General features: G+C 33.6%; 1 long non-coding RNA gene across 4 annotated transcripts; it reads right to left on the bottom strand.

Annotated features, from left to right (window-relative positions):
• Positions 1 to 8,445: 8,445 nt before the first annotated feature.
• LOC144228860 (uncharacterized) lies at positions 8,446 to 23,194 on the bottom strand. Of its 4 annotated transcripts, none has more exons than XR_013334292.1 (6): positions 23,020 to 23,194; positions 22,747 to 22,821; positions 20,143 to 20,206; positions 15,673 to 15,772; positions 12,002 to 12,102; positions 8,446 to 8,573 (listed from the first exon to the last, which is right to left on the bottom strand). It is a non-coding gene; the product is annotated as an uncharacterized LOC144228860 (long non-coding RNA). The 4 variants fall into 4 exon arrangements; XR_013334293.1 differs by having other exon boundaries at positions 12,002 to 12,098; XR_013334295.1 differs by lacking the exon at positions 12,002 to 12,102.
• Positions 23,195 to 24,360: the final 1,166 nt, after the last annotated feature.

The following is a 24,360-nucleotide window of genomic DNA, read 5'->3' as shown; positions in this document are numbered from 1 at the left end:
AACAAAACCTTCTCACTTATACTGTATGAATAGCTACAGCTCTAATTAATATTGGTTTTCTCTGAGATCTTAGCTGAGAAACAACTGTATGTATGCACTTACTCATAAATATATATACATATATATTAAAATATATATAATAAAATAAAGAAATCATCTTTTTCTGTAGGTAAAATCTAATTTTTGTTTTGTTACATTTTTCTTTATTTTTAAAGTAATGTAGCAGAGAGTTCAGTACACCAAAGTATCCAGATATTAGTCAAATGACTGTTATGCTGTTCTTCTACTCTTTAATTAAAGTAACACTGTATTACACGAAGATATTAATATATTGGTTTCAACCCTCTGTTGCATACTTTAATCCTTTTCCTATATCCAAGGTAATTGGACACTTTAACCCATTTACTCCAATTTGGTTATCTGCTTCAAAAGAAGAAAGCATTATATACTGTTTTTTGGTAACCAATCTTAAAAGTAGATGTGATGGCAAATAATGATATCCAATCCTAACTCTGTAAGCTTATTTTAGGCAGTTTTTTAGTACATGAATTAAATTGCAAGCCAGACACCTACTGAAGCAGAAATTTTTCACAGGAATTTTTTGTACATTTTGTGCTCCATTTACCGGAATAATTGTAAACACTATATATTTTTTTTTTACAAAAAGGTCACATAATTTGTCAATGACTTACTTGATAACCATAGCAAATAGGCATGATTTGTTTCTATCTCTTTTTTCCTCAAGAAAAAAAAATGAATTTTTAAATGTATGGTCAACTTTAAGGGAGTTTCATAATGCTGACCCAGAATTTGAGCAAAGGCCTCTTGCAATGATGATTTAAACACTCTATTTTTCACTTGCTTACATGGAATTAGGCTCTAATGCCTTTAATTGTTAATTTCTGCAAGATTATAAAATCTATGATGTGAGGGCCTTTAGGTTCTTCACTGTTTCATGGAAACAGAATTATTTCAGAATGTGAAAAAGAAGATTTAATATCTACCAAAAATCATCATAAGACTACATTTTGAACAGAAATTCAAAGCTATAAGTGGTTGGAATAAGACATTCCCTGCCCTTTAGCTGCAGAAAACTTTTTATAGGTGAACTCTAATTTCCCATCCTAACTTCCATATTCCAGAATTTCCTTGCCATAGTTTCAAACTCTCAAAACACACACACACACACACACACACACACACACAAATTTTTTTTGCATAGTGGATGTAAGAGAAGCAAACTTGGTAGTGGTACATGAATTAACTTGATACCATAAAACTAAGAACTCTGGTAGTTATGCAGTGCTGTATTTCAGAAAACCCATTTGCTAATGGATTTGCTTATAGCAAATAACAGTGGAAACTTGCCAACTGATGAGTCATACTGCAAAATGGGAAAATCACTGAGAGTCCTTATGAAATATTTTATAGCAAATATAGAGTCAATAGATGCTTATAACTGTGTATATAATATACTCTCAGTATTCTGAAAATGTTAAAAATATTACTATAAATGTAAGTTTCACTTTACTAAAACAAATTTCTTCTTGAAATAAGTGATTTCTAAAATTTGTAGGTAATAATACAAACTTTAGTTTATAAAGCTTATAAGCCATTATCGAAAAAAAGAAGTATCTGAAAATAATAGGCTATTAAAATATTAGATAATGATTTAGTAATTTTTCTACCTTCAACCCCACCCCAATACTACAGAATAAAATAGCCTGAACAATGAAAATAACTGTTTTCTAACTCAATAATCTTCAGGACTATATATATTTGTTGGTTTTTTTTTTTTTTTTTTTTTTTGAGAGAGAGAAAGAGGGTGCAAGTGGCGAAGGGGAGAGAAAGAGAGAGAGAGAATCCCAGAAGAGGCAGAGAGGGACAGAGACAGACAGAGGCACAGGGTGGGAGTGGACTCACCTGAAGAGGGGCATGAACTCACCTAAAGTGGGGCTTGAATTCGCCTGATATGGGACTTGAACTCATGAACTATGAGATCATGACCTGAGCCAAAGTCAGATGCTTAACAACTGAGCCACCCGCATACCCTGGAAATATATTTTTAGGGTATACGTAACATTGTGTGTGCAAAAGTAAGAAGATGTGTTCTCTTCTTTCTTTGTAACATCATTTTCTATTCTTCAGCAACACCCATTGTAAGTGTGGTAACAGTTTACCACAGATTGAGTGGCTTAAGCAACAGAAATTTCTCATCGTTCTGGAAGCTGGAAGTCCAGATCACAGCAGATTTGGCCTATCTCCTTGGGTACCAGAGGGCCTCTTTCCCACTGTGCCCTCAATGCCTTTTCTCTGTGACATGTAAAGAGAGAGAGAGAGAAGCATCTGCTGTTTCTTCCTCTTCTTCAGTCCTATCAGATTAGGACTCTGCCCTATGACCTCATTTGACCTTAATTACCTCCTTAAAGGCCTTATATCTACATACAATTACATTGAGGGTTAGGACTTCAACATACAAATGGGAGGAGGAGGCACAATTTAGTCTATAACACATACTATTCAGTAGGAAAAGTACTTTAGAAAAACAAACCTTAGTGTTGATGACCCATAAAGTCTACCAATCCATAGTACTCAACCAACATGACAAATAAAGAGAATTTTGTTAGTAAATCAATTTTCAAATTTATACTATATCAATCCCATTTGAGACCAAGCGTTTCTACATGGTTGTTAATTTATTTGCTAAACCAACCAACTAATCAAAAGAAAAAATGAAGCAAAATTAGCCTCCTTCTTAAATATTACTTAATTTTTCAGTATGACTTGATTTTTATGACTAAAACAAATAAAAATAATTATAATCTGATCATGCTTTTATTCAAACATCATTGCTGCCTTCAGAGATCCTTTTATTACTTGACATAGATGAGGATTGACTTTAAAGAGGATTGTATTTAATAAAGATCCTTTTATTACTTGACTTAGATGAAGATTGTATTTAAAGATGTTAGAATGCCTTAGGTATAAACATAAATAATTAAACGGAAAAAAAGATACAGATATGAGGAATAAATTTATTTTTCTTAGACTAAAAATTAAGCACAGAGAAGTGGAAGAGAACAGAATTTGAATTTAGAATAATTGAATCTAAGCATATCATGAACTTGGGAAAGTGTTGATAAGATGAGAAAACATTACAGTAAATTTATACTGGGGTACCTAGATGGCTCAGTCAGTGAAGCATCTGACTCTTAATTTGGCTCAGGTTATCATGTCACAGTTCTTGAGAATCAGCCTTGCATCAGGCTCCATGCTGACAATATGGAGTCTACTTAGGAGTCTCTCTCTCTTCTCCCCTCTCTCTCACTCTCAAAATAAAGNATATATATAATGGGAATATTACTCAGCCATAAAAAAGAGTGAAATCTTGCCATTTGCAACAACACGAGTGGAGCTAGAGACTATAGTGCTGAGCAAACTAAGTCATTCAGCAAAAGACAAATAGCATAAGATCTCATTCACATGTGGAATTTAAAAAATAAAACAAATGAGCAAAGGAAAAGGAGAGAGAGAAAAAACAAGAAACATACGTGTAACTAAAGGAACAAGCTGATAGTTGTAAGAGAGGTGGTGGGTGGGGGATGGGTGCAATAGGTAAAGGGAATTAAAGAGTGCACTTATCCTGATAAGAAAACAATAATAAAAATGTTTTTAAATTATAAAGAATTACATACAAAATGTAACATAATTTTATTTTACTGTGTTAGCTTTACATGGGTAAAAGTAATGAGTTGATTAAGAATTTATCTAAGGCCAAAAGTTAATGTAGTCTAGATTTGAGACTACAGTTAAACAGGAAAAAAACAGCCCTAAATATTTATGCATCCAACAATAGGGACTCAGAATATTTAATTGAAAGCTGATATGATTCAAAGAACAAATTTATGATTATATATGGAATTTTTAATTAATATTTTCTCAGGCATTAATATAACAAATCCAATGTTAGTAAATATACAGTATATTTCAGAATACAGAGAGATAAATTGTTCTCATTTCCATATGAAAACTCTATGTCTAGCACTAACAGTCCACATTCTTATAAAGTATATATAGAGCAATTACTGAAATAAAACATATCTTGGGCTGTAAAGGAAGTAACAATAAATTTCAAAGAGCACATTCATATAGTTTTTCTGATCACAGTGAAACCTAGGTAGATAAGAATTTGTGAAAGGTAAGAAAATCCTCAAAGATCTGAAAATTGAACACTATATTCCTAAATAACAAGTTTTCCATGAGTAATATAGTGGAATTAGGAAATATTTGAACTGTATACAAATGAAAATATGACATATCAACATTTCTGGAATACAGAAATGATCAAATAGAATTTTAGCATTAAATGCATATAAGGAAAAGAGAGGAGCTATAACCCATTCTTTAAGTATTGACCTCAAGAATCTACATAAGGAACACTGTACTATGCTAGAGAAAACAGAAGAAATAAAATAAAGAGCAGAATCAATAAATGTTAAGAAGACAGAAAGAGAATTGATGAAGCCATGTTACTCCTTTGAAAAGATTAATAAGACTGATAATCCTTTTTAGCAAAACTAATCTAATCTAATCACTAAAAAATGTGTGAGAGATTGGAGGACTACAAATTACCAATGATGCTAGAAATTAAAGGAGGCCCATCAATCTAGATACCATGGATATTTTTTAAAAAACAATAATTGATTGTCAACACATAACATGATAAACCTCAAAACTGAGATTAAATTATTTAAAAACCAAATTGCCAGAATATATGAAAGAGTGAATAAAACGTTTCAGTAGCTCTATATCTATTAGCTAAACATAATCAGTAACTAAAAACTTACCTGAAGGGAAAATTTCAAGCCCAGTTGCCTTCCCAAGAAAATGCTTTCAAATATCTTAACATCAAGCTTACACAAAACTTTCAAATAATACAAAAAACAATATGCCATAATCTTGATAACACAACCTAATATTACAAAAAGTCAAGGTAAAGGGCTTTCTATCACTACTGTAGATGAAAAACCTCTAAATAAAATATTAGCAAATCAGTGATTTAAAAAAGATAATTTTTCATGATCATGAGTTTTATTCTAATTATCAACTTCATTTAATATTCAAACTTTAACTAATATTAGTTAATATCACATCAGAATAAACCACATGACCTCTTTATATTATAAAAAAAAGATTGATAAAATTGAGAGCTACTTATAGTTTTTTAAAAAATCATACCACGTTTACAAGTATGTTATATTCTTCCTATTCCAGTCATGGGTATTTACAAAAGAAAAATTATAGCAAATCATATTTAATAGTGAAATATGCAATGCTCGCTTCCTAAGACCTAAAAAGCTACTATAATAATCGACCACTTATATTCAGTATTGTATCAGGGGCCCATTCTGGTATAATAAGATCTTTCACACCAGGAAAGGAAAAAAAAAACCTATAATAATTGAAAAGGAAAAAAGTCATTTTCTAAGATATATTTACAAGTAGAAAATTAAAAATAATTGATCAACTATAGAGATAATAATTAAATTTAGCAAGATCACAGTATATAAAATCAATATAAAACAAGTCTCTTACTTTTTTAGACAAACCATAAATATAAATACAACATTTCAGAAATAATATCATTTTTTTAGGAATCCAGAAAATTCTTTTTTTGAAAAATTACAAGATGATTCTAAAATTTTATCAAAACCTAAGACCAAAAATACCCACAATTATCTTGAAGAAAAACAAAGTTGAAAATCTGCAGAATAAGAACTCTGACTTTCCATAAATTTACACTAATTAAGACAGTATGGTAATGACATAAAATTTACAAGGATAGCCAAATATATCAATAGGAAAGAGTTAATGTAAACTCACACACATGTGGTCATTGGCTCAAGATAAGGGCATCAATGTAATCTAGTGGGAAAAGGATGGCCCTTTGAAAAATGATGCCATATTAATTTATATATCTGTTTGGAAATCCCTACCTGACACCATACACAAAAATTAACTCAAGGTGAATCATAGACATATATGTAAAAGATAAAACAATGAATCTCCTGGAAGCAAACATGAGACACTATTCATGACTATGAGGTAGAAAAACATTTCTTTAAAATAACAATGAAGAGTTATTCATAAAAAGAAAAACCTACAAATTGGACTTTATTAAAATTAGTAATTTCTTCTCATCAGAACACATCAATAAGAGAGCAAAAAGTAAATTTCAGCCTCCCAACGTACACAAAAAAACTTCTAAAAATCAATAAAATGTGCACCAAAATTTGAAGTGAGGCTTCATGAAGGAAAATATCCAAATATCCCTTGACACATACTCATGTGCTCAGTATACTTAAACAGGAAAATGCAAATTAAGTCCACAGTAAATCCATCTAACACTTACTAAAATGACTAAAGTGATTTTTTAAAGGAACCTTCTAATACCAAATGTAAAGAAGGATATAGAACCACTGAAACTCTCAAGCATTGCCATTAGGTGTAAACAGTGGCATAACTACTTTTCAAACCTGTTTTCCTTCAAACCTGAAGCTGAACATAAGCATCTCCTATGATGCAGTAATTTCATTCTGAGGTATATGCCTAAGGTAGTGAGTGTATATGTAATTTTAAAGATATGTACAGAATTTCTTTATGATTTTTTAAAACTTTAATTTTTTATTGGGGAATAATTGACATACATTATGTTCACATATACAATATAATGATGTGATACTTGTATATTTAGCAGCATGATCGCTGCAAATCTATTTAACATCTGTCATCATATATAGTTTCATACTTTTTTCTCATGTTGAGAACTTTTAGTATTATAGCAACTTTCAAATACACGATGCAGTATTATTAACTATAGTCACCATGCTGTACATTATACCCTAATGATTTATAAATCCTATAACTGAAAGTTTCTGCGTTTTGACTTCCTTCATCCATTTAGTCCACCCCTACCCACCGCCTGCTTCTGGCAAACACCAATCTGTTCTCTGTATCAATGAACTTGAGTCTTTTTCACATGAAGTCTGGGCACTTTTCAAAGGGCTTCTTCTGCTCTGGGCCCTGGGACAGGTGAATCCAAGAACACGGTCTTTCAATAGCCATGCCTCGGTTTGTCACAGCTCACACGTGTTGCAAGTGTGGGCCACTGGTCTTCAGTTTTCAGGGCTTGTCTCTTAGATACCAGTCTTCAAAGTTGGAGTAGCTGATGCTGGTGGACTCTGCTCCTCTGGGGAGAAGTTCCCAGTTTGTGAATTCCCTTCCCATTGTGAGTCACAGGGCTGGGGGTGGGTGGGGCTTATGGTGAACTGTGTATCAGCCTTTCCTACCCACTTTTCTGTGGTTTCCCTCTTATTTGCATATGTGCTGAGCCAGGGGTTAGGTTGTTTTCAGAGGAAATCCTTACATATATAGCTGTAGATTCAATGTGTCTGTGAGAGGTGGTAGACTAGGATCATCCTACCCTCCCATTTAAAACCAGAACCTATAAAGACTTGTTGAGTGTTTTCTTTTTCCTAATCGACAAAAATTGGAAACGACCTAAATGTTTATTTACATGTAAATGATAAATACATTGAGATATAGTCATGTAATCACACACAACAATGGAAATAAGCGAACTATTGTTAACATGCAACAATATGGGTAAAATCTCAAAAGTTTATATTGAGCACAAGAAGCCAGAAACTAAAGGAGTACATACTGTATGATTCTGTTTATATAAATTTAAAATATATATACATAAAAGGTGGTAAGGTGGTAGGAATTAGAATAAGGGTCACAGAAGAGTTATTTGCTGTAAGGTACATAAGGGAGTTTGGCTTCCAGAATAGTTCTTTTTCTTGATGTCTGTGTTGGTTACCTTACTGTATACATATTCAGTATTTCAACAAGCTGTGCATTTAATAGTAGTGCACTTTGTATGTTAGACTTCAAAAAAAAAAAAGAAATAGTTTTCTATACATTACCAATGAACAATAAGAATTTGAAATTTCAAAAAATATTATCTAGAAATATTATAATTACAAATAGCTAGAAATATATCTAATGAAAGAATGCATAAGACATCTGCATGGAAAACTATAATACAGTATTGTAAAAACATAAGTAGAACTTAGTAAAAGGATATGTTATGGCTGGGGTTGGAAGCATTAATGTCATGGAGTTGTAAATTACCCTCAAATTAACCTATAAATAGATTCAGTACAATTGCAATTCCAATCCTGACAGGGGTTTGCTGTGTGTGTGTGTGTGTGTGTGTGTGTGTGTGTGTGTGTGTGTGTAGATGCATGTATGTGTGTGAGCGTGTGGCAATTCACTAGCTGATTCCAAACAAGATAAACAGATTTAAAGGCCCCAAAACAGACAAGATAATCCTGAAGATAAAGTCAGAATAGGATATTGTTATCAAACCCCAAGATCAAGTGAAGTTTAATATATTTCTTTATTGCTCACTTGATAGTATACAAGGAATCCTGGAGTCTGTGGTACTTTCCATCCGGTGGCTTTGTCGTTTCTTGGAGCCCCAGAATCTGCTGGTACCTCTGCCTAGGCTGAGAGATGGAGAAAGATAGAGACAGAATCAACATGTAATTTTTTTTAATGATCCAGTCCTTTGTATTTCAGCTTACCCTATATTGGTCAAAAGTAGGTCTCAGGGCCTCATCTAAATGTAAATGAGACTGGAAAAGTTTTATTTGAACTCTTGAATGGGAGGGAGAACACAAATACTGGAAATCGTCAGCATTCGAATTCATAGTAGTCTATGCCATCACAATGATAATTGGGTTTTTTTCCCCCTAGGAGAAATGTTGCATCAATTAAATCTTATATCTTTTCAGGTTTTATATCACTACCACAATTTCCTAAAAACTTCAAAAGTTTGATGCTTCAAAATGGAATAGACATGGTTTGCTGATTTATCAGTTATTATGTAAACTTTCTAAGAAAACTGCTATTGCTTGAACACTAATTATGAAATTCAATTTCAGTGTAAGCTCTTTTTTGGGTGGGGGGAGGTCTACTGTTTAGAAGATCAAAAGAAAGGAATGAGAAATTTGACAAAGTACTAATAATACAAACTTTGTGGAAAATGAAGCAGAAGTCCCAAGAAGAGAAATGTTAATGCAAGTGAGCCAAGATTTATTCCGAGTCCTTCAGCAATTAAAATATTTTGCATATGAATGCCTTTGGAATATTTGCTATCCTTATTGTAAGCCTCAAATGCATCAGCTTTCATTTTCTAAACTGTAAAGAGGAAACAAACAAATGAAACTAGCTCCACTGTGTTTCATACAGATGTGTCAAGATGCTTAGACTCCCTGTTCTATTTTCCCAAACCAGATGCTTAGGGATATGCCATGACTGGATGATTTCTTTTCTATCAAGATGTTGTTTCACAGGCAGCCTGTTTCTTTATGGACCATGGATTAAAGTGACAGAGAGCCATGTGGTAATACACAAAAAAGATAGCCAAAAAAAAAGTTATAATAAGGTAAGGAGATACTTCTAATAGGTTTTACATTTTCAGTACTTCAAGTAACACATACACATATTATTTAAAAGAGAGAGAGAAGAAATCTTATTCAAACCAGAACTGAGTTGATGTATACAAATGTTAACCTTATTTTGGTATTAATTTTTTGGACCCTGTGAGTTATGGAATTTTCTTTTGTGTGTTTACACAGCATAGTATTTGTGTTGGATTTAATTTCAGGGATAATAAAAAACAGATTCAGAGGAGCTTTGCCTTCCAACAACCCAATGATAAAAATATATATTTAAAGGAACAGAGTTTAAAAATACAGGCCTCAGAATTATGATAGAAATTAGCACATCCTATAAAGCCTGAAAGACCCCAAAATGTTTTCTGTTGTTGTAGCAGTATTTTCCATGCTCATTATATTGCATAATATTCCTATTCACACTCAGTGACTTTTACATTTTTCTCAATTAGACAACAATATAATGTCTGTGCAGTGTATGTCGGGAAATAGAGATGTGTTTGGGAATACTCCAGCTGACTGCCAGAGAGCTTCTGCCACTACTTCGCACATATATCTCCACCATAGCTCAGTTGTATCTTCTTGTAAAGATTTGATAGTGTACTGGTTTATAAGGAAAAGGTATTCAGCAAATTGACTTTTAGTCCAACAAATGTTAATTTTCTCTCTGTATGACTACATTGAGAAAAGCTATGTTAATGTTTGTCGAAAATCTGTTATCTAATTGTGATAGGGGCGCCTGGGTGGCTGAGTCAGTTGAGCCCGGACTTCAGGCTCAGGTCATGATCTTCTGGTCCATAGGTTCTAGCCCCACATAGGGCTCTGTGCTGACAGTTCAGAGCCTGGAGGCTACTTTGGATTCTGTGTCCCTCTCCCTCTCTGCCCCTCCCCCGCTCACACTCTGCCTGTCTCTCTCTCTCTCAAAAATAAAATTAAAAAATATTTTGATTATTTCCCAGTAATCATCATTTAATATGCTGATGCAAATAACTGAAAAAGCTTTTTAAATTTTTAATGCTTTTTTATTTATTTCTGAGAGAGAGAGACAGCATGAGCAGGGGAGGGTCAGAGAGAGAGGGAGACACAGAATCTGAAGCAGGGCTCCAGGCTCTGAGCTAGCTGTCAGCACAGAGCTCGACGCTGGGCTCGAACCCATGAACCGTGAGANTGAAAGTCTTTATTTTGCCTTGGTGCCATAAAAAAATCTCTGCATTTAAAGGAATACATACCCTTACACTTGAGAAAATAGAAAGCCTTACACAAAAGAAAATATAAAACCAGAATGAGCCAAAGCATTTTTAAAATTGAGTGGCTAATTCTCAATTTGGCTTTCATGTGAAAAATAGGTTTTGCCAAAGACAATGACTATATTTGGATGACTTAAATATAATCACTAGAAAGTATACATGTTGAGAGATGTTATATTTTGTCTTTCTTTAATATAAAAATACTGTAGAATGTGCTCTACTAAGTGACTAAAGAAGGAAATATAATTGGATTAAACAAAGAGTATCGTCTATTATTATCATATATTAATATACTTCACATTATATATTTTATTTCCTGCTTTATTATATCATAGTAAAAATGAACTTATTCTCTGATACTTGACTACTATGTGATTCACATTGTTGAAAATAGTATCTGTCTCAATTGCCCAAATAAGTCCATTTTTTCCTTCTCAATGTTTTCCCCATGCAATCTATTGATGGACAGAGATGTGTTGTTTCTTTATCTTACATTTCCATCTCCTCCACTAATATCATGTTCTTTCTTGTCTAGAGATGCATTTTTATAGTGCTTCTCTGGCAGACAGGCTCAACAGCTGCACATTGATTTCACAAAAATAAGAGTTTTAGATGATTTTTCATGAAGTTATTATAGGATATATGTACCCCAGTTTTATTTCAAGGTGGGGCTAGGGATATAGAAAAGAATGGTATAGTAACTGAAATGCTTTCCTTTCAAGCATTTCTCAAAGGATCTGTGGAAAATCCTTCTTTTCTCATAATCATGTGTGAATGAAACTCTTCAAAGAAATGTAATGTTTCATAGAATCAAAATTTCTCTCGATAGTTTTGTGCTAGGTGAGAAGCACTGAATATTTCATCAATATTGTGGATATTTGATATCATAACCAATTTTGAAAAACATGACTTGAAAAGGCAAATAACCTCTAAGTGCTTTTCTCAAATTATTTTGATGTTGTGCATATAAGACAAATAGCACTCAATACTGTCCTACAACAACAATTGCAATCTGTTTAGGTTTTATTCACAAGACTCTTTCACTTTGTATTAATGATTTGAAAATCAGTATTTCTAGGCCAAATATTTACATCAAAGTTTGTCCTAATATTCTTATGCCTATAGGATGGATATATTTGCTTGTTTGTTTGTTTGTTTGTTTCATTAAATTCAACATACTGCCGTTAATACATTAATTTATTTATTACCCAGTACTTTGTGAAAATTTACCTATGAGTAAGACATTATTCAGGCATTTCAACAAGTAACAAGATGACTACACCACCACCACCACCACCAGGGCACTCTTGACACGTAGACTCTAGATCTATCTATAACAAAAGGAAATATATATGAGGATGGCACTGCTGACCTGACACTGAAGTTGTCCCCAAGGATATTTCATTATTTTTTATATTCTCTTAGATTTGAGTATTAATTTCCTTCTGTGGTTTTTGTGTATATTTCTAATATTTCGAGTGTATATGTTCTCTCTCTCTCCCTCCCTCCCTGTCTTACACACACACACACACATACACACACAGGCCTTGCAATCTTTTTAAAAAACATTTATTTATTTTGAGAGGCCAAGTGCAAATAGGGGAGGGGCAAAGAAAGAGGGAGAGAGAATCCAAAGCAGCCTCCATGCTCAGCACAGAGCCCTATGAGGGGCTTCATCTCACATACTGTGAGATTACCTGAGACAAAACAGAGTCAAACACCTGATTGACTAAGCTACACTGACACTTCTCTTTTTAGTTCTTTACTCATTTTTGGCAGGAGATGAGTTGATTTTTTTTTTATAACTTCTATTGTTGAAAGTCTATTTTTTATATTGTTTCTAATTTTGTACATCATTCACACTATTTTAGTAAAATGATTTCAAAACTACATTTTTGTTTCTTTTTCCCAGTTGCTTATTTCTCTTAAAAGTTTTCTTGCTGGTTGTTAATTTTATTCTATTCTCTAATGTTACTATGTTTCAATAACTTAAATGAGATAATTTCCCTCTTAAGTTATTCCCTTAGCTACCTTGTCAGGTTTCATTCTTCTGGGCATGAAAACATTTGAGACTTTTTTTAAGCATGTATTTTCATAGTTTGAAAAGAGCCCTTTCTCTCTCTCTCTCTCTCTTTTTCTTACACACAACACTTGTGCAATTATACTAAGCTTATTTGTATTGTTTGTTTTTCATTACAAATAAATCTTGGAGATTTTTCCACATCAGCATTTATTCATATGGCTCTATTTTTTTAAGCAACATTGTTTTTCATTGTAAGCAGTGCTACAACAAATTATCTTTCTTCCACCCATTATTTTGACATTTTTGTTACTACTGAAAACAAAGAAATAAAATTGTGTATGTTCGTGAATACAAATGGAATTATATACATTGAGTAAATTACTAGCAGTGAAATTGCCAAATTATCCTATAATATGTTTCATCAGGTTCTCCAGAAATGTGGGGATGCCTGTCTCCAAATTCTCATAGGCACCAAGCATTATTAAGCTTTTAAATTTGCAACTGTATGGTCAGTAAAAAATAGAACTTCATTATTGTTTGGATTTTGAAATGTGTTAATTAAAAATAGGGTTTAGTATTTAAATGTTTTATGGATTTTCTACTTTTTTCTGCAAATTATCTATGTATAAAATTTGTCTTTTAAAGTAATTTTATTTTTCAGAAAATGTATGGAGAAAAAATGCATACTTGATGTCTATGCCTAATTACTTCTCTGTTATACTTTTTTTTTAACATAATAGGTATTAAAATAAATCTCTATATTAATTCTCCATTGCCATTTTGTTTACCATGTTTTTAGACTGTCAATATTATTTAGCTTTAGACTTTCAAAAATGCAGAGACCTTAGTAACTAACTGAAAAATAGGAAGTCAGAAGGAACAATGATTTTAAATTGCATATTATCACAAAGATAAGATTTTATTGTATTTTACAAATACTCATCACAAACCCATTTGTTTTAATGGCAATATAATTTCAGTAAGCAACTTCCATGCCTTAAGAATTAAGTATTTTATTTATGACCTTTTTTCTTTTTAAAAAAAAATTTTTTTTAATGTTTTATTTATTTCTAGGAGAGAGAGAGAGAGAGAGAGAGAGAGAGAGAGAGTAAGGAGGGGAGGGTCAGAGAGAGAGGGAGTCACAGACTGAAGCATGCTCCAGGCTCTGAGCTGGCAGTCAGCACAGAGCCCGACGCGAGGCTCGAACCCACGAACCGCGAGATCATGACCTAAGCGAAAGTCGGACGCTTAACCGACTAAGCCACCCAGGCTCCCCTATGACCTTTTTTCATCAGCCTTTTGATAAACAAGTTTTTCTGTGGCAGGTCATACCTGTCACATGTATACCATACATACCATGGATGTACATATTAAATTATGAGATGGCATGTCATAGACAAAGTAGTTTACCAAAAAGCTGTTACAGACATTCTAGTCAGCAGGAGCTTTTCCATTAAAAATATCCATTTGGATAGGTAGAACATTGGAAAGTGGAAGATTTGACATTTTTCAAACAGTCACATATTTACATATCTGTCCTTTACACACAGATATTTACATATCTGTCCTTAGCTATCCTTAGGCCTGGACTATGCTTCCTGATCACTTGAAAAAATTTACAGTGATTTCTTCATCACACAAAAACTTATGAGTCTATGAATATAGAACAGAAATGCTGCCAAAATAATTTCAGTTTTCTTCTTTCATTCTCATTGCAAATTGATGGATTTGTGGAATGCTTTGAGAATGCATGAGCAGGTAGAAACCATCCCTAATGGATATTTCTCACAATAAAGGATGAAAGGGTATCACTCTATCAGTGAACACAATCATAGATACAGTAGCTCAGCAAAAAATGTCAATGCTAAAGATACCTTTTGTTAAGCTGTGGGGAAAGCCAAACTATTTTGGAAACCAATCCATAGATGAAAATTGAACCAAAACTTTACACTTTCTATAGACTACAGATCAAAATAAATGATATTTTTATAAATTAATTTGTTTATATCTAAAATTAAACCTTTAGAACATAATTTGCAATATTATCTGTTACCTATAATGTATAACAATGCAAGTGTGATGTTTTTCTTCATCGATAATATAAATTAATGATGATTTTATATGGCTATATTATGAACTTGTTAATATACAAGGCAAGTTTTTTGGGGTTTTTTTGGTTTTTTGTTTTGTTTTGTTTTGGTTTTTTAGTTTTGTTTTGTTCTTTACGTTTGGTGACTGAAGTTGCTTTTTTATAAATATATGCATCATTGCTATTTTAACCCCCCTAGTATTTTAAAGATATATTAAATTCAAGTTATAAATATTTGTTTTACTTGGAGATTGTCCTTTTCTCATATTAAATATAGATTTAATTCATCTCAAGAAAAATAATATAAGATAGAAAACTTTAAGAGGATCAGCCAAAGACATCTATTTAATCATTAGAATCTAGTTAATTACACATTTGGTGACTGCAAAAGTCAGACAGGGTACTATACATCAGAACACGAATTGAGAAAAGCATGACCCTTTACCCTTAAGAACTTGTGAGGTTTGAAGAGATAAGCACATACATTTTGACTACACTCCACATGTAATCAAGGATAAGTAGATATCTATAAAAACTGTCATGTGAAACCAAAGAAGACTGTGTTTCACTTTGCTTTACACAAAGTTGATGATGATTTCAAGGAGGAGGTAATGCTTGATTTAGTGTGTGGACAAAGATTTTTCAGGCAAATAGAGAAATGAGACATGGGATGGCAAATCCACTGATTTCATGGAACTACTCTCTTCTCAATTTCCCTGGTAGACACTTCCTCACCCTTCACATCAGTACAGGACTCCAGGCACAAATTATCATTAGAGCACAACTTACCCGCAAATATATGCTGGATTGTTTGTTCTGGAGTAAAATAGTGGCACATCAGCATGAAAGTTAATGTTGAGTTCAGAATTCTTCAATATATTCTCTAAGTCTGGAGGAAAGGTAAATGTGTCATATGATCATAAAGCATGCCTCATGTTACTTTGCAGCCTACTTGAAAAATAGAAGTCATGATGTCATGATCTAAGAAGTCATGATTTAGAGGTATAGGATAAAGGAGGGAAGGAACAGATGTGCATTTTATAACCATAATTTTGGTAGCAATTTGGATACTGAATTGGAGCGGGAAAAATCAGAAGAATGAAGTTAAAAGTTATCAGGAACTTCTCTGGTTGCAAGATGATGCAAACTAAACTGTTACTAGTTTTGGATAGACATTTCATACAGTTTGAAAGCTTGTGAATTGGCATATAATTTGGTAGGTCTGGTGTAGTAGCACACTGGAATTCTATAGCAAGAAGATAGGAATTGAATTCTGATTTTGATACCTACCAACTATTAACTACTCAGTATTATAATGTCTTCAAAACTCAATTTCTTCCTTCCTAAAAATGAAATAATGCTATTTTTTATTTTAGAGATTTATCCTAAGAATTTAATAAATAAAATAATAAGTGTCTGGAATTGAGCAGATTTTCAATATAAGTTTCTTGGAACAAGAAATGAGCAAAAGAGAGGGAAAGAGGCAACTATAGCTTTGAGGTTAGAGACAGACCATTAGAGCTTTATTTCTGATTATTTGTTATTTGCCCATTTATTGGCCTCACATTAACATCTTATTACACATCTCCTCCCATAGACTATACAAACATGCATCGAACAGCCATATAGTAAGTTCCAGAAATGCTAATGATGTATACTTCATCTACTCATTTTGCTGTGTTTCATTCTGAAAATGCTTTTTCTTTGGGAAATGTCTTCATTTTTGGCTCACATTTTCTTAGATCAAAAACTCTTTGGAGCCAACTGTTTAGATTTTGTACGTGTGTTTCCTTTGATTTTGCTTCTGCTTCTGCTAGACTTGGCAGCTGGAACTTATCCTTGAGATTTGGGTGGGAAGTTCTCTATTTTGAAGTACCATTTGGTAAATTGATCTTTTCTTCACATATGGCCAAAGCAGTTGAGTTGGAGATTAAGAGGTAGCCATTTCTGAACTGCTTCCTTTTAGAGCTGGATTGAGCTGGATTAGGTTTTAAGCCTTTCATCTACTTCTCCTGTTAAATTCTATCAAAAGAAGCTATTAGTGAGGGACTAGAATTTACAATAGCATTACTTTATTAGCTTTGATATACAATCAAGGGCATGGTGTAGAAAAGAGGGAGGATAAGTCAGTACTGGGGCAATGAGAAGAGAAAGAACAGGATATCCAGACATTTACTTTTATTATTAAGGATAGTTGCTGAAAAAATAAATATCATATAGTAACTACTTTCCAAAAGTAATTATTTTTTTCTCATAAAGGAAATTCCTCATAAAAAAGCAAAAAGACATTTTTTGGACCATGACAAAGAGGCTTAAAATGAATGATAACATATTATGTTGTCATACACAGACACACAATAGCATGCATATTTGCAGAAGAGTTTTGGGTATGATGGTTATACATGCTTTCTTTCCCTTCTCCTGTGTCATCTCTGGCAGCTGTTTTATACTAGGGATGTCCCTCACTTTCAGTTTTCAGGAGATAGGTTTCAAATGTTTATCTTGACTTCTTTCAAATAATGTTTATTTTAGGTCAAATTTCTTTTAATTTAGAGTTAAGATCCTCAGCATCTAATTTTAATGGAAATTTCTCTCAAACCTACCAATGCTTTTCATTTATTCACTATAAAAATGATGTAATGCTTAATGTATCCAATCATGTAGTTTTGTTCCTTTATAAATCAAACATGCAAACACAATGAATAAATAAGCAGTCAGTTGGTAGATTCATGGCAATGAAAGGGGTGTAGAACATTTGTTCAGCTTGACAAGTACAAACATTTCTCTACTGATGATTTATATAAATGTCCAAGGTGTATTCATTTTACTGAGAGAAAAAAATTGCAGAAACCATAAAGTGCAAGGGAAAGTGTGTGTTATTGGAAGGTCTGATATTATATATAAGTTATAACATGAATATTTCAGAGTGACTTTGATAGTCCTACAACTGTAGTTCCTCAAAAAGAGAACCTAGAATAGTCTCTGTGATTATTTAAATACAAGTCCAACCCAAGGTTGCAATATATTATTTTTATAGTTTTCTGGTACTAGAGAGTTTAAGTAGAAATATTTCTAAGCCCATCAAATTTCTAAAACCACAATATAAAGCTTACAAAGATCTATGATACGAGAGGAATACATATGCAATCCAGTATCTTTGATCAAATTTAGGGAAGAAGAAAATTATACTTCCAATTCGAAAGCTGCTGAGAGGAAGTATCTCAATTTCTTCAATAAAAGTGCTGAAGGCACTGAAGACAAAAATATTTTCTAACTATCAAATATGTTACAGCTATAATTTGTATTATTAATAGAATGATTGGTTCCTGAAAAACTGGGAATGACAAGATTCCTGTTTCACATAAAAACAAAGAATAATGTGTTTTGCACATGTCAACTTGGGTTCTCTGGAAAGCACAACCCGAGACAAAAGTTTAGAAATACTATAGCAGTACCCAGAATTGAGGGGGAGGAGAGTGAAACAAGAAAGAAGGATAATAAACAAAGTTGTATGAGTTGGCCATACTGAGGACCACTGGTGCTGATTTATTTTAGATCATTATAAGGAATCTTACAGTAAGTCTTACAGTTTTCTGCCCTGGAAGCAATAAATGGGAGTTTTTATCTATTGGCTTCAATCCCTCAAAAGTCACCTGTTACCCCAAAGACCTTAAATCTCCAATACTTTTGGATTGTTCCTACCCCTTCTCTTTTAGGGCAATCTAGGTTTGTCTGTGGCTCTAGCAGTTTGGAGTTGTGGGAATTAAGTATAATTTCCTCACACTTCCTTTTCTCAATTTTTTTTTTTTTTGCCTTACTTCTCTAGTCATGGGACAGGGGGAAGCATAAGAAAAAGTTATGTCTACTCATTTAATTGAATAAGGTTTTAATCCCCTCCTTGGTTGACTCATGTCTTAGGGCTAGATGCAGCAGAAAATGGCTCATTCCTATACAAACCCCTAGAATTTGATTCTTTCTTATGTTACCTGGAAATCCCTTTCATTTGACCCATGGCTTTCAGCCTGTACACAACAGCTTTGTACAGTCCACACATCCATACTAACATTGTTTGGACAAGATGAAAATCCCTGATCGGACAAGATGAAAATCCCTGATCTCATGTACTTTCTTCAGTCCTTGAACTTTATTTAAGACCCATCATTTTTATCACTGTCAGGCCCTGAGAAGTGCTGGGGTTGGGGTACCTGGGTTATTCAGATGGTGAAGCCTCCAACTCTTAATTTTGGCTCATGTCATGATCTCTCATGGTCGATCATTATTTCTCAAGGTCGGTGGTGGGATCGAGCCAAGCGTGTCATGTGGCTCTCTGCTAAGTGTGGAGCCTGTTTAGGATTCTCTCTCTCCCTCTGCCCCTCCCCCACTCATTCTCTCTCTCTCTCTCTCTTCTCTGTCTGTCTTTCTCTCAAAAGAAAAAAAAAAGAATAAGTAATGTACATTAAAAAAAGAGGAGGAAGTACAGGAATCAGTGTAGCATTTTTGCCTTTTCTGTATGTGGAGGTTCTCAATCATATGTCTTGCCAAGATTTAAAGAATTAGTGAAATGGATGATGGGTTAGGCTACACAGATCACCCTCAAGACTGAAGAACTTATTTCTGCAACTGCTGAGGTTGTTACTGGAAAGTGCTCAGCCGTCTTAGGAATTTTCTGGTTAAATGCTTTGCCCAGAGTTACACCTGCCCCCAGGTGCAGCCTACATTCAGTAACTTCACATAGTGCAGGTATAAAGGTATGGCCCTTCAAATTAATTTAGGTCTCCTCTGAAGAGCCTTCCAAATCTAGAGCTTTCTGTAGGGTCAGTTGGGTTCTTCACTGTAACTATCTTGTACCACAAATCAACGTCTCTCTCTATGCATTCTTAATTCCTTGCCCTTATTTCCATAAATGTTGATTTCAGTTGTGCTTCCTAATAAACATCCTTTTATTCTGCAAAACTTGACTTGAGGAAGATGGCAAACACTCCTCCACTCTAGAGCGTAGGAAATATCCTTTTCCCAGAACACTGTACTACCACAAAGAGACAACCTTCTCTTTGGCATGCTGGTAGAGGCAGGCTAGTGAACTTAGTGCCAGTTTTGTAGGTCTTAAGAAGTCTCTCGGAGTGGGGATTGTTTGTCATTTCTAGGGCTCTCTGAACATAGAATGGGGGTTGGGGTAATTTCCTTCTTTTATCCTCAAGAAAAGCTATTGTGTTAGTTCCCTTTAGCAGAACAATAGGAAAACTCTCAATATCTGGTTACCTTTGGTTTATTTTTCTCTTCATTATGAGGGCACCAGCTCTTCAATGCAAGTTGATTTGTTTTTCTTTTTCAGGACAGCAAAAAAAAATTACTTTCATTACAATTATGACACTACAACAGCCAATTAAAATGAGCATAAGTTACCTAATGCATGATTTAAAAAATGTTCAACACGTATTAACATTTAAGTGTTTGTGTATTTAATAGTAATCACTGGCAACACAATCGAATATGTCTTAACTTTTGCTAAGCTTAAAAACTAAATCAGTTTCTCCTATTTTTCTTCAATAAGCACATAAAAATACACTCTTTCTTATGTGATCTTTCAGATTTTCATTATGACATGTTACTACTCCTTTGCTTGTACATTTAATATTATACTGCTTTGTCTTCATTTACCCTTCAGTTACTGAGGTGAAAATTCTGACCCAGAGCATACTAATTACTTGGCTTATTAGCTTCACATTATATCAGTAATGGGGTGATAGTCAGCATAATTACTATGACTTGAAAAATTATGCTTTGCTTTAATATCATGAACTCTGAGATGTTCTCTATTTTTTACAACTATTCTAAGGTTGTTAAACAGAATTTTTATATGTTTAACTTTTAAGAGAACGATATTTCAGAATATTTTCCTTTTGAAGTTCCCTTTTAACATTAGAATAAACTCTGTGTAGAATAACAAAAATAATTCAACCGGAATTTCAATAACATCTTTTATCTTTTAAACTCTATGCTTGTTTTGTGTTGATTTTCTCATTTAATAGATGATTGTATTAAATTGAGTGATTTCTTAGGTTGTTCATGTAGCCAATTTATTTTAGAAAATAATTCCCAATTCTTGCATGTTAAAAGGCATATGTAATGCAACATGAAAGTGATCAAGTTGGAACATACAACAATTCATTTCTAGCACTGATCCATCATATGGCTAGTTTGTGTCCATCAGCAATCCTCCACATGTGCCCTTCCTAAAGCTGCATGCTTACTTATTTGAAGGGGATGAGACACAGGGCAGAAGTAACCATTCTTATCTTGTTAGAAACACCAACCCCATTTCTCTGTTTTAGGGATGATGAACCATAAACAGTCAGAAATTCAGTGAAAATAAGTAACTGCCTATATTCTGTTAGATTCTTATAATGTTTATTAGCTTTTTAAATAAAACATTGAGAAAAACCCAGGGATTATATTTTTCTAATTAGCTACTATCCCTGAACCTCACTAGGAAAGGTTATAGTTTTTGTTCATTAGAACAGGGTTTCACTGTATTGTTATAGTGACTCGTGTAAGCCACTCATGCATACATTTACTTTTACTGTTTAATATAATTAATATATTAGGTAACAATAAATCTGAAAGCTGTAACTGAATTGATCAAATGAAGAGCAAGAGAGGGGGTAAATTTTAATTTGGTAAAAGAAGCAAGTATTTCATATTTAAATATAAATAAAATTGCCAGGATTAATTAAATTAATTAAATGAATACTTATCACATGTCCATTTTGTGCAAGGCATTATTTTAGGTGTTGGAGAGATAGCATAAAGACAAAAAAAAAACAAAAACAAATAAAACAAATAAGATCCTGTTAATATGGAGATTCCTTTACAATTTGGGAGTAGGAAAAGTATGGTGTGTGTGTGTGTGTGTGTGTGTGTGTGTGTGTGTGTGTGTGTAGTCAAAGATGTACATAGAAATTTGGGAAGTGGAAAGTGATACTTGGAAGAGGAGTTGCTCTTCTAAAATAGGATCACTTAGGCAGGACTTACTCAGAAGCAATTACTGCTTAACCACTTCAAAATTCATTGGTTTAAAACAGCAATTATTATGGCTCATGAGAGTTTGGGCCAGGCAGGTAATTGTGTAGATCTGAACCACAGTCAGTTGTTCTTGGCTAGATTCACTCATGCCTCCACACTCACATGGTGGGCTGCCTCCTTCACATATCTAGATACTTTCAGGTTCTTTACTGGGTTGACAAAAATGCCTGGACCACGTATATATCATCTCAAAAGTTAACTCAAAATTGTTCCCTTGGAAGCTCGCAAAGTTTCAAAAATATGAGCAAATGCATGTGAGGTCTTGTGAAGTGCAGGATTGAAAATATCACAGAGCTGTTCCAAGAGCATTCTGTTGGTTGAAGCAAATCACAAGCCCAACTCAGATTTAAGAGGTGGGGAAGTAGATTTCCCTACTCAGTGAAGGGCCTGCAAAGAACTATTGTTCAGTGGCATGGATAGAGTCAGGGAAGAACTCATGGCCATTTTCTTTCAATCTATCACTTATGAGATTAGAGAAAAATCTGGAAGGATTAAGAATATAACCAGATCATAGACTTCTGGCTAATAAACAAAAATATAAAATTAATAGGTCACTACTTTCTGAGGGTAAGTCAATATATTTCTCAAATCAAAACTGGAAAAAATATGTCTTAGGCAACATGTTTAACAATTTCAAAGTGAATTGGAAGAGAAGGCTTAAATAGGGCATTTTTCTGTACTCAGGTATTCATTTAAAATTATTCAGTGTATTTCTACTATAGATCAAGAATTCTTCCAGGCAACAGGGAATGTTCTCATATGGCAGAGAACTTTATTTACCTAATCCTTACTGTTGTTCAGGACTTCCTCTTTTCATCCATGTGGATCTCCAATGCCTCCTATCCAGAAGCTTGTCTGATTTTAATATAAAAAAAGAGACAACAAACAATAAAAAATATGTTAAATGTCATACTAGAAGAAATATAATACACAAAGGAATAGGCGATTAATCTAGTGAGGAGAGTCAAGAAAAATATCCAGAAGAAAGTATTGAGCTAAGTCCTGAGGATGAATAAAGGTTGGCAAAGTAGAGATAAGGGAACAGAAACTCACTGTCCACTAGGAACTAAAAATAACCTAATAGGCCCAGAGGTCTTGAAGACAGGGACAATGTGCCAGGAAAGTTAGTAGTCTCACACTTGTGTGTTTGTCTTTAAATGAATGTTGCTCATTTAAAGGCCATCAGTATTTTAGGCCTTAAGCTTTAGTAAATATGACCATTAGGAAATTTTTTCTTTGGCATGTCATTATGACTTATGTTAGCTTTAACAATCACTGGCTACAGAGAAATTAGCAAATAAAGGCTTGGGGGAAGAGGCAAATGGCTGCCATGGAAACCTTGGTAAACACAGTCATGGGAGCCTCATTATGTGGACCCCAACAGAAGACCTTAAGCCATGTGCTTCTTCTTGAAATTTCAATTGAGGGAGAAACAGAGGGGGCAGGGGGAAACACCCTCAGAGAGACTTTTAGATCCGGTGAAACCACACTATGGAATGGAAGACATTTTAAAAACAATATTTCCTATTTTCACTGAGATGTTCAGCCAAGTCTGCAAGCCACATCTTTAAAGGTCAAAAACACCTGAGATCCACTTGAGCTGTGGAAGACTAAGACTATTCTGGAATTAAAATGTTAGTTCAACATGTAACTAGTTGTGCTAGATTAGCAGTACACTTATATTTCTATTAATGTTTTAAACTTTATTTGGGTCACTTAGGGCAACTTTAGCCATGTGGTGAGAAATTGACTCAGGATTTGTTAATTTTAGAAGCCATGATCATTAGTTTTTATGTCAGAGCTGCATGCACAGAAGAATTTTTAAAAGGAAGTAAAAGCCTATATCCTTTTGTAAAAGTGTATTCCATTCATTTTTAAGAACTTTGGTAGAAAAATAAAACAAAAAAATTCCTAAATTACTGCAAATCCAAAAGCAGAGAAAGACATTTTATAGCCGTGTGCCTTAAATTTTCTTTCTCTGGGTATTACAGTTATTCAGAAAATTAAAGAAGAACTAAATCTTCTTGGGGGAAGAATGCTTCAGTGTTAAGTATCAGAAGTAATCATTAGCTAGAGAAAGTCAGAATTTTCCTTCTCAGAGAGGTTTAGATCTTAAAAGAGCTGTGAAGGAGAAAGATGAGATCTTGAGGGCATGGTGGATGAGTGCTAAAAGGAAATGGATATGCACCCAGAGCTATGTTCTTAAAGGTGGACAGTTGGACTGCTCCTGGATCAGAATTAGTGTCTGGGCCTAACACATAGAATGAAACAAAAATCAGAGAGCAGAATGAAGTGACTACAATGGAGGGAATGAAGATGAGCATTGTCTTAAAGTTGGGTAGAGTTCTTTGTCCAAGAACAATTAGGTAACAATCTCTAATTAGATCAGTAGAA

The sequence above is a fragment of the Crocuta crocuta genome, unplaced genomic scaffold (genome assembly GCF_008692635.1).
Source record: "Crocuta crocuta isolate KB4526 unplaced genomic scaffold, BGI_CrCroc_1.0 scaffold656, whole genome shotgun sequence".
NCBI classification, from domain to species: Eukaryota; Metazoa; Chordata; class Mammalia; order Carnivora; family Hyaenidae; genus Crocuta; species Crocuta crocuta.
The sequence above is the reverse complement of the archived record's forward strand: the minus strand, read 5'-3'. Positions and strand labels throughout refer to the sequence as shown.